Below are 12332 nucleotides of genomic sequence, written 5' to 3'. Positions count from 1 at the left end.
CCAGGCCTTGGTCTAGCGACAAGACATCAAGCTGCCAGTATCCAATGGCAAGAAACCTCACAACTTGGTGAATCTTTTACTCTACAAGAATGTTAATTCAACTTTGAATTACAGAATACCTTCAAGCAACTACAGGCCTGCCATAAGGGAGACCAGAGATCATAAATCAGAGACTAAATGAACAGTAATCTGTAAAAGTGTGTAGTAATGCATTAATTTGGAGCAACTGAGAATAAATAAGCTTCTTTAATTTTAAACTTATTAAAGTTTGCCACATATTTCAAGTGCAGTATGACTCCAGAGCAATTCAGAAGAAGAGACATACTGGACTTGAAACATAACTCTGTTTCTCTCTTCACAGATGCTGCCAGAGATGCTGAGCTTCTCCAGCATCTTCTGTTTTGATTCCACCTGCATTCTGTCTATGATGGCTGACCTAATTGTTTGGTTTTGCAGTGCTCACTTCTTAGCAGCTTCTATGAAAAGTAATCATGTGTGCATGAAATATTGGAGGGCTTCTGCCTTAATGAACTTGGATACCAGCTTGAAGCCTTCATGGAAGGACAGGTAATTCTTGACATATATGTTTGCATTTTAATTAAGCAGTTGATCTAATTTATAAGTTTAATTATTGTGGCAATAATGTGCCCACTGATTTGGATGAATCCAGGTATTTAGAGATCAGGCACAGCCTTCGGGATACAGTTTGGGACTGCTCAAAACTCCTGATATGATGATTATGTTAGAATATGCCAAGGTGTCCAGTACCTCTGTCACAGTTCCCAAATGGGAGTTAGCTTTTGCCAGCAGTATGACAGCAGGGTAGGATCTCCGACCCAAAGCTCCTCGGCTGTATCTGTTCTTTTTCTCTATTTTTAGCAGTCCCAGAGCAGTGCATGTGCAAACAAGTCCCAGAGTAATGCGTGGGGAAGAAGTCATCAGCAGCGTGAGGGGGAACAGGTCCCGGGGCAGTGCGAGGGGAAGCGAGTCCCGGGGCAGCGCAAGGGGGAACGGGTCCCAGGGCAGCGCGAGGGGAAGTGAGTCCCGGGGCAGCGCGAGGGGAAGCGAGTCCCGGGGCAGCGCGAGGGGAAGCGAGTCCCAGGGCAGCGCGAGGGGGAATGGGTCCCAGGGCAGCACGAGGGGAAGTGAGTCCCGGAGCAGCGCGAGGGGGAAGCAAGTCCCGGGGCAGCGCGAGGGGGAAGCGAGTCCCGGGGCAGCGCGAGGGGAAGTGAGCCCTGGAGCAGCGCGAGGGGGAAGCGAGTCCCGGGGCAGCGCGAGGGGAAGTGAGCCCTGGAGCAGCGCGAGGGGAAGTGAGTCCCGGAGCAGCGTGAGAGGGAAGTGAGCCCTGGAGCAGCGTGCAGGAAAGCAAGTCCAGGAGCGGTATTAGTTACCTTGGTGCAGTTGAGTGCTGGAGCGGAGCAGGACAATTGTTGGACTGGGGTCTAGCACAGGCAGTCAGATGACGTGCTGAACTTCTGCAATTTGAAATTCTTTACCAGATTGTAATGTCAATCTTTAATTCTGTTCTATTTTATTTCTATCTTTTTTTTTGGAAATTTTAAGTAATGCTACTCCTTTTCCTTTTATTCCTCTTTGGACCCAAGATTTGTCAATAAGTATTTGTACCTAAGTTGTAAAAACTTTTCACTGTACTTTTGTATCAGAGTACACGTGACAATAAAGGGTATTCTATTCTATAGATTCAGAGTCATTTGTAAGTTCTAACCTTTTTGCATGAATAATTACTCGGGGAATGTTTAACTTATTAAAACCAGTTACAACTCCTATTTATAACTGATCCCTCTCCTCACTTCCCCTGGATATTCTATTTCCACTTTCCCTGCTACTAAAGCTCAACAGCTCCACCGTGGCCTTGGCACCTTGCTGCTGTACCCAGCTGCAATCCTATCCAGCAGTCCTTCTACTCAGATAGCATTCTGCACAGCTGTCACCCTACCAATCTAGCAAGCTGTTGTCTTGCTATTGCATCACTCAAACACACTGTCACCTTAGACACCTAACCCTTCAAGTGCAGCCCAGTTCTTAGCTTAGCCCTACTTTCCCACCACCCTGCCCAGATTGCACCCCACCATGTTGCCACTTAATCAAAGTGGCACACCTTACTTCCCTATCAGCCTACTAAATTGGCATCCTCCCAGCATGCTCACTTAAATCACCCAGCCTACCCACTTACAGAAATGAACGTTCACTCATACACTCATATTAACATGATGATTTATTGCCACGTACCGAAATACAGTGAAAAGCTTTGTTTACGAGCAGTATAGGCAGATCACAGTCATTGTTAGATATCTGCCCTCCTATGGCAGTGTCGCCAGCAATCTTGTAGATGGCATTTGTTTGAAATTTGGCAACACAGTTGTAGGTGTGCCGGGAGTAGAATAGGGGGCTGAGGACACATCTTTTGGGGGCTCCAGTGTTGAGTGTTATTGTGGGGGAGGTGCAGTTACCTATCCTCACTCATTCCAGTTGCAGAGGGTGGTGCAGAGACCAAGGTTTTGACAAACAAGGAAAACACAGTTTTGAGATCAGTCCAGAGGGTGTAATTACATTGAAGGCAGAGCTGTAGTCAATAATCAGGAATCTGACATAGGTGTCTTTGTTATCCAGATGTTCCAGGGATGAGCTCAGAGCTAGGCACATGGCATCTTGTGGATCTGTTATGTCGGTAGGCAAATTGGAGGGGATTGAGGCCGGCTGTGAGATCGGAGTTGATGTGGGTCATGACCAGCCTCTCGAAGCACTTCGCGATTATTGAGGTCAGAGCTATCGAGTGGTAATCATTAAGGCACATTGCATGCATTTTCTTGGGGATGGGGATGATGGTGGTCTTCTTGAAGCAGGTAGGGACTTTGGCTTGTAGGAGGCAGAGCTTGATGATGAGAGGCTGTACGACATTTCACTTTTACTTACCAGCATACAGCAGCCAGGACCAAGACAGCGATGTGCGTCTTGGCCTCTCCTGTGCTCCATATTGCTCTGACCAGGTGTCTATGGCAGAAGTTCTAAGCCTGGAACCATTGGAAAATACAAGCAAAGGAATTCAGAGCAGGAGTAAGCCATTCTATTCTATTGCAAAATCAGAGCTGGTCTGATTGTGGCCTCAACTTCACAATCTCTGAATTCCTTGTTTGTCAAAAATCTATCTAACTCTACCTTAAAAATATACAATAATTCTGGCTCTACCACTCTCTGGAAAAAAAAATTCCAAAATTCACAGCCCTCCAGGAGTAAAACAACTATCCTCAAGTCTCTCAATTGGAAACCATCGATTTTTAAACTGTGTGCCGTAGTTCTGTTCTCTCCCACAAGAGGAAACATCATTTCAGAATCCACCCTGTCAAGTCTGAGTCAGGATTTTGCACATCTCGACAAAATCACCTCTTCTTGTTTTAAACATCAATTGACACAGCCTCAGCCTGTCTCACCTTGTTTCATAAAATAACCCCTCACCCGTACTCTTTTCTGAAACGCTCCTAACAGAATGTTCATAACGATATCCTTTCTTAAGTATCAAAACTAAAACTGGGCAGAGGGTTCTTGATATGGTCTCAATAGCACCCTGTACAACTCTAGTGAAACATCCCTACATTGTATTCTATTTCTTTTGCAATAAATAACATTTTATTTTCCCTCCCAATCGCTTCCTATACCTAATGCTAACTTGATCTGATTCATAAGCCATCATACCCAGAACCCACTGTACCTTAAAAGTTCTGAAATTTACTCAATTTAAATAACATACTACTTTACTGTCACCTCACCAAAATGTGCAGGCTCACATTTTTCTCTATTATAAAAATATGCCACTCATTTAACCCGCTGCAGACTCCTTACGCCCTCTTCACAAATTGTTTTTTTCTATGTTATTGGTTGTTAGGTGGACTATGACTATTGATTCCTTCCCCTTCCATTGCACATGCCCCATGACCCACAGCAGATGTCCCAAACTTGGTAATGGGCAAGCAACACAGTCATCTGGAAGCCTGCGCTCAGCTGCAGAGAACCTTGTCAATTCCTTGACTATAATATCCCCCAACTACCATGACATTCTTATTAACTCCAATGTAGTGTGGTGTTGTAGTTAGTTGCTTTCATCCATACTGGCTGCATAAGTTCTTACAACTGTTGCACAATTGCAAAGACTGAGGCTCCTGTTCTACTTCCTGCTGGGCCTCTATAACTGTTACACTCACAGTTACACCCCTCTCTCCCTGACTGCTGACCAAATCAGAAGATCCTAACCTAAAAGATGTGACCACTGTCTGGATCAGCCTTGGTAACTCTGCATCTCGCTGCTGTGTTGTACTATCTGCAATTCTGCCTCCACCTCATAAACTTTGAGCTGAAACACTTTGAGTCACAGAGACTTGCTGCTGGATCAGTATTCGCTCTGGATCAGACTGGTGTCCAGGAATTCTCACATTATATACTTACAATACAGCTCCTGCTGAGCCATCTTTATTATGCCTTAACTAATTATTAAATTAAATTAGTGCTTCTTCTCACAAACAATTACTGTACTTAGTTAAACTTTTGGTAATCCAGTAAACCTTACCAAGTAAAGGTAAAACAAATAATGGAGTTATTACTTTCTTACTTCCTATCTGCCGGTGAGAACTAACGGTTATTTAAGAAATGCTAACAAATGCTGTTCTCAAGTCCAACACCACACACCCTCTCCTTAATCACAGTTACTCACCAATAATCAGCTTTTGGCTTTCTTCTGATATTGTCATTTGATTTTTTTATGAAGCTTAACAAAAGGTCTTGATTCTTAAAGTGTTACAGATCCCAAGTAACTCCATGTCTCAATGTGGATTGGCAGCTGCCACACCCTCAACCAGGTTCACTTATAGCTGCTGGGTCCACGCCTCCCCGGCAAGTCCACCCCTTCCTACCAGGCTTGCCTTTCTCTCACATGTTCACCTCTTCCCATTGAGACTCCTGTTGGCTAGATCTGCCTCTCCCTGCACTGTTTCTGCCTCAGAAGTTGCTCTTTGTTGTCCTACTGTTTTAACTCAATGAGTCCACCTTTCTCTATGCTGTTTCTCACTCTCTGAAATGGGGGTCTTGCTTGAAAAGATACTGGCAGGTAAAGCAAATACTTTTTCCTGTAATTAACACCAGTCCAAACTGTTCAAACATGAAACATTTAAGATTTGGGCCCATAAATCAAGCAATCTTTGTTTTTGCTTTGTGGTGACAGAATAGCATCAAAAGCAACATAAAAATTTCCATGGCTTCTATCATGCAATGTGCATTCCATAATGAAAACCTACACCACACCAACACCATCCTATTGATTCACAGGAATTTTCATGTCAGCACGACATTAGTTGGCTATTCAACCAATACCACCTTGGCAACTAAACTGTTGTCTTCAATGCAGTCTATAGCAAACTTTGAAACTAACACAGCATGTTATAGCTGAATCTGATCCAGAGATTACATAGTGTTCTTATACAACAGTAAACTACTTTAGTATGCATTTGTTTGATCATATTTGTTATGATAGGTAGTGTAATGATAGTAACAAGGTCAGCCAGGTGGACCTCATAGAATATGTGTTCCCTAATTGGAGCTGTTAATCTGGTCCAATCAAAGATTGTCACTACACACACACACACACACACACACACACAAACACACACATATACAAACACACACACACATACACACACACACACACACACACACACACATATACACGTGCCAACAGAATAAAAAGAACTGACTTCTCCCTGCAGAGATTTGTTGTGGAAAGAAAATTATTTATCTAACAAAGTTTTTGTTGCTCGAAGCAAAATGAATAAGAACTGAAATGTTCAGATAGTTGTCCCTCTGATATTTGTGCATGTATAGACTTGTTACCAAATTCAAGCAGGTGGCTCCGGCAACCTCACAACACTGCCTGGTGAGGAAGCACAGGATCAAGGATCCATTCAGGAGGACAGTGAGGATTCAGGTTGGGCGAGGGGTCTAGGTTCAAGAAGAATTTTTCAGAAACAGGAGAGGTGGACGGGGAAGCTCTTTACTTTTGCAAGGCCAGCTGCCAACTGAACAATGTAAAGAATGTCCAAAGCAGAAGCGATGACCTGTGAATCATAAATCCAGACTGGGGCTCTGCAATAACCAAGCAGTAAGCACAAGACATGTGACAAACGAAAAACTTTATTGTTAAAATTAATGCTACAATAGCCTTTCATTGGCCTCGTTAAATAAAGATATTTTAAGCACGTAAGGATTATTAAGTATGAAGCAATCGTGGCGCATTCCAGCTTCAAATATAAAGTCATCACCTTGTCAAGAATGTGCCACCCCACAATTTCAGAGTTTACCAGCTTGGGGGTGGAGACGTTCTATTCTGTGTTGCACTCGTGGAAAATTGAAATTATGTGCACACACTCTGAATGACTTTTGACAAGCACAGACAAGAAAAGAAATATGACTACCCATGGGTGGCATAGTCACTCAGTGCTTAGCACTGATGCCTCACAGTTCTAGGGACCAGTGTTCAATTCCAGTCTTGGAAAACTCTGTGTGGAGCTTGCACATTGTTCCTGTGTCTGCATGGGCTTCCTCCCCCAGTCCAAAAGCTGTATAGGTTAGGTGGATTGGCCATGTTAAATTGCTTCATAGTGTCTAGGGATGTGCTGGCTAGGTGGATTAGCCACGGGAACTATTGGGTCATGGGGATAGGGCTGGGTCTCAGTGGGATGCTCTTTGGAGGGTCAGCACAGACTAGATGAACCAAATGGCCTCTTTCTGCATTGTTGAGATTCGGTGGTACCTTCACATTGAAAGTAGATGACTCATTTGACTGCAGATCTAAATGTGCAATCTCTTGTAGTATTCTGGAATTAGCTTCTCATTTTCAATTACAGATGGTCAAAGTCAATTCTGCACCTTTTTTGCATTTTCATCAGAGTGCACATATTTTATAACTTAATAATGTCTGGGGTGTTTTTTAAATAGTGTACACTGACTTTAAGCTTCTAGCACAGTATGTTATTAGAAAAAAGCCTGCAGGCTGATTTGGAGCCACTCATCTGCGTAGCAGAAAACGAACATTGCTGCAAACACCCAAGTGAGACTGTTAAAAGACACCACCTAAGGGCATTCATAATCAGATGTAGGTACATTACAAATTTAAGATAACAAGGTATAGAGCTGGATGAACACAGGAGGCCAAGCAGCATCAGAGGGACAGGTAAGCTGACGTTTCGGGTCGAGACCCTTCTTCAGAAGAAGGGTCTCGACCTGAAACGTCAGCTTTCCTGTTCCTGTGATGCTGCTTAGCCTCCTTTGTTCATCCAGCTACACCTTGTTATCTCAGGTTCTCCAGCATCTGCAATTCCTACTGTCTCTGGATTACAGTGGGGTGACAGCTTCACACCTGCAGCCTGCCAACAGAATGGTCCTGAGTTCCAGATTTACGATGGTTCAGACCCATCACTGGCGTGTGTGTGTGTGAGGGCAGGTGGAGCAGTGGCTCTGAAGACATCGTGTCTGTTTTGTGAAGTTCTTATGAAGCTCCAACTGTGAGGACTTTCTTTGAAAGCAGCGACTGAAGGACAAATGGTGGTGCTCCTCTGTCGTTAACAGTTTCTTGGTGGCATCAGCAGCCATGCACCCAGAGTTCTCCGAAGAGAAGCAGTGACCCTGACTTTTGCTCCTGGGTCAGGAATGGAAAGACGGGAACTTTTGTAATTCTGCAGACAGCAACCTAGGAGTACAGTGACCCAGAAAGTTGAATTTTCATTTTGGTGTGGGGCAGCTTTCGTTCTGACGCAGGCTCAGCATCTGATCCTGAATAGGGACAGAGGCTCCTGGCCAGCCATGTGGGCTGGGGACACAACCAGCCACCCTGCACTCAAACTCCAATGCCACGGAAGGTATCAAACCAAAAAAATCTCTCCAGCCCTTACCACCTACACCCTCTGCTCCTACACACATCCCTTTCACATCCACTTTGCACACACACATCCCCAGCCCCCACATACATCTCTTTTCCCCACACACATCCCCTTCCCCCCACACACATCCCCTTGCCCTACATACATTCGCTTCCCCACAAACATCCCCTTTCTCCACATGCTTCCACTTCACTCCACACACATACCCTTCCCCTGCACACATTGCCTTCCTCCACAAACATCCTGGACTCCTATATAATCCCCATGTCTCATCCTTGCACCTCAAATTCTCTATGCCTCTCGCTCCTCCTTTAGCCATCTCGTTGGCTCTTCATAAATTTTCTAACATTTTATTCCACCTTCCCAACCAACTCCCATTGCCCTTCATACCCTACAACAAACCATGACCCTATATCCACTTTCCTGGCCATATATAGCCCTAATGTCAAAATAGTGCCAGCTCCTGCCCCACAACTACCATTCACCTCCCTCTTGAATGCTAGCTCACATAGCATCCATCCTAGTCAATCCTCAGAAGCCATGTTGGCATAATTATGCATGTATTGACGGCATTGTTAACTTTTAAAAAAAATCTTCAAAACAATTCAATATGTTGAAATTCCTACATGTAATCTCCTAGGGAAACAAACATATGTATGTTAAGTTGTTTAACACTTTTAACAGTTTGTTGGCAGATCATTGACAGCCCTGACAACTTTGATAGTCCTTTGACAGTTATGAAAGTTAAGGCATTAAAGTGATGAGTTTTGATGCCAACACAGCTTCTGTGGATTTGAGTGAATCTTCAACTCAGTGAAAGCTGTATGTTTCATATTCTATTTTCCATAAAAATTACAATGGAAGTGTATTACCATAGAAACAAGGCAGTTATCAATTCCCTTAATATACGTACATAGAAGAATGACACTTGCGGCAAACATATTTTAACATTATGTAGATAGATGAGTTGACCAGGAAACCTCATGTCATGTTACACTTCACACCACAGGATGACGAGTCGCTAATTCAGATCTGTACAGATCAAGGAGATACACGTGGCAGTCTAATCTGAAGTTTCTGAAGATATGAATCCTTTGATATATTTAGATGCAAGTCTCACACTAGTGACCAAATGGAACGTGCTGCAAATCTGCATCCGAGTTCAAAAAATCTGATTTTACAGCGCTCACTCCAAGAGAACTTATATAATGTAATGATAAAAACTTTAGTCTTTTACCAATTTTAGTCTTACACATCAGATAACAGACGATCAAAGTGGACGTTGTAGCCAAATTCTATTTGATTTAACCAAATATCAATCATAATACCAATTTTATTGCCAGTTATCCCCCAACTGAGATCAACAAATCAAAGCCAGGAATTTGTAACCTGAGTAGTTTAAAAAATTGCAGTGTAGACCATTGGAGCAGAAATTGTGAATAAATTTATTTGTTTTAGAGGTCAATCTGTAGAGAAGCTCAGAGTACACTTTGAAATTTTATTAGAACAATTTGTACAGCCAGTTAAAACTGGAGGGTGTGGGCCTTTATTGTGTCAAAAGTAATTCAGTAAAAACAAAATTAAAACCACTAGAATCCCCATAAGTAAAATTCCTTTAAACCATTGAATATTTGGTGAGAGAAAATATATCTTGAGTGTGTAAAAAGATTTAGAAAAATGATTTTTTGTTGAAAGTAAAATATTGGGATCAAATTCTACCATCAGCAGAGTAACCACAACTGTGCAAAGTCTGGTGTGCATTTTGGTAAGAAGTATAAGGAGTGGCAATATAAACTAAATGATACCATTTTAAAGGAGGCACGGAAAAGAGATCCTCAGGGTCCAGATGCACAAATCCTGCTGACAAGACTACTAATACAGCATAAGGAATCCTTGACTTTCTGAAGAATAGGAAGCACGAAGCAAGGAAATTATGGAAAGAAGCTCTGCATTTACACAGCACTTTTGACAACCTTTGGGTGTCTTAAAGCACTTTATAGTCAATGAAGTTCTTTTGAAGTGTAACTGCTGTGGTGTAGAAAAACATTTCAAATTCAATGTTAGATCTCAGGTGATGTGTCCAATCCTAGGCATCACATTTTGGAGAAAAAAATTGAAAGATCTCAAAGAAGATTTATTAGAATGGTATCAGGGATGAAAGATTTAAGTTGGATTAAGAGATTGGAAAAGGTGGGATTGTTTTTCGTTGAGCTATAGAGGTTAAGGGCAAATTTAATAGAGTGGTTCAAAATTATTAAAGGTTTTCTGAGAACTTTGATAAATTACGTTAAGGACTAACTGATATTGCTGGCAGGAGGCTGGTAATGAGGGGCACAAAAATATGATTGGCTAAAAGATGAAGAAGGCAATAAGGCAAATATTATTTACATAGTTGGTTGTGGTTAACAAACTGCGGGGTGCTAGGGTTGTCCCATAAGCAGTAGGCTGGCTGTTTTATTCAGGAGGGGATAGAGCAAGGATAGACTGTAGTGAAAAGTAGGCACACACATCTAACTAATAAAGGCATAACTGACATGCTGTTCACATGTAGCCCATTTGTAGTATATGTTGTACATTCTCAAAATTGAGAAGATTAGATGGGATTATTGATCCATTTGCAAGGAATCCTTCAATTAATTGAGTGCTGCTAATATACTCTGTTTGCTTGTCAGGTCTGTAGAAGTACATGCAATTGTAATTACCAAAAGGGAGTTGGAGGGATGCTGGGTTTGGTAGAAAGAGTAGGCCAATGGGATGGATATGATTGTTCTACCACAGAGCCAGAAGAGGTAAGTTGATTGATTGGTTCCCTCAGTGCTGCATGATTCTAGGAGTATAGTTACAGTATGTTTTCTTATACGGCAAATCCCTCAATTTGAGACTAGGGTGAAGGCATCAGAAACTTCTAAAATGTGCGACTTTTGACACAGTCCTGGGCACTATTATTTTGGTAATATGAACTTGTGTTTTCTTTTCAAATTAATAGCTACAGGAAAAATACCAGTGAAATGGAATGGACCTGAAACTCCAATCATGACTTGATCACATCAATAAGATTTTATCTTTCCAGAAGATTGGGTTATCATTTTCTCAAACTTGTGACATAAACTGGATTGTTTTATCCCAAAGGAAAATCCATTTAATACACAGCAAAATGAGAAAAAAAATCATGTGAATTGGTCAATAAAATCATAAATTGTATTTAATTTTTGTTTTTTATCACTTTATCTTCAGTGCAATATTTACCAAACATAATAAATGCAATCTACCATTCAAATTCTTAAATTTAGCATATCTTTGAGTTGGCGTTACTTCTTTCACTTCTGCTCCAGACAAACTTTCCATCGTAATGCTCTTTTCCACTCCATAGCTTATCATTAATTTTAAACACAGCTATATTGTTCTTTCCTCTTGAGTGCCAAATTAACTCACTCCCTTATACTTTCCAGAAACCTTGACCCTATCTATTACAACTCATTCTCTTTTCTTCTTTCATTTTCTTCAGCACGTCAAAACATGGAGCTTTTTACCGACCTCAGTTTTGCTTCTTCCTCTAACTTAAAATTTTAAAAGCTAAAGCTCTGTTTCATGGACTAATTACCTATTTTGTTTATTCCGTTAGTCCTGGTGGTGCATGATTCACCTAGACCTTTTAGTTGGGAAAACAACCTTTAAAATATTCATTTTTTATGAGGAGCATAGTTTAAAGAGGTATGCTATTGCTGTGAGCAAAACTTTAAATAAAGTAATCGCATTTTCACACATTCTGTGGCTAGGGTTTTAAGACTGTTATGTGGTGCTCAAATCACTCAGCTATGTTTTCATGCTGTTGTTTTTCCTCCTGTACCAAAGGTAATGGCTCAGATGGCAGCATTACAATAGAATATTCAAGTAGTTACTCTCCATGTAGAGGCAATATGTATAACTGACCAATTCAGTTGTGATATGGTGTAGGCTGTGTCAGATTGCATCCTGGCTAATGCTTACATAGAAATACTTGAGTAGTACAGCAAAACAGCAATGAAAGTGTACCATGCTGATTCTTCAATTGTTACTTTGAATACATTGCCCAAATATAATTTCAGCCTGCCTCTGACCAGATAATTAGATTCTACAAATAACTTTTGATAATCTGAATGGTTCAATATGTACCACATGGTGCATTTGTTTTTTAGGAACCATTGGATGAATTGTATTTTAACCATCTTTAAAAATCCCCAATTCAATACATTATCCTTGGTCAAGAGACCACTGACCTAAGTTTCTACACAAGTTTCAGTTTTTTAAGTAAAGTGAAGGCATCTTTTTACTTGAGCAGCAAAATTGCCTGCAAATCATCAGCTCAGGTATTCTACCTCAAGACCAATCGCTTCAGTTAGGAATTATTGTTTG

General features: G+C 41.5%; 1 long non-coding RNA gene across 1 annotated transcript; it reads left to right on the top strand.

The window, feature by feature from the left end:
* The first annotated feature begins 298 nt into the window (after positions 1 to 298).
* LOC125458938 (uncharacterized) lies at positions 299 to 11113 on the top strand. Its single transcript, XR_007248925.1, has 3 exons — positions 299 to 567; positions 2632 to 2780; positions 10927 to 11113. It is a non-coding gene; the product is annotated as an uncharacterized LOC125458938 (long non-coding RNA).
* Positions 11114 to 12332: the final 1219 nt, after the last annotated feature.

Source organism: Stegostoma tigrinum, chromosome 15 (assembly GCF_030684315.1).
Source record: "Stegostoma tigrinum isolate sSteTig4 chromosome 15, sSteTig4.hap1, whole genome shotgun sequence".
Classification (NCBI taxonomy): domain Eukaryota; kingdom Metazoa; phylum Chordata; class Chondrichthyes; order Orectolobiformes; family Stegostomatidae; genus Stegostoma; species Stegostoma tigrinum.
The sequence above is the reverse complement of the archived record's forward strand: the minus strand, read 5'-3'. Positions and strand labels throughout refer to the sequence as shown.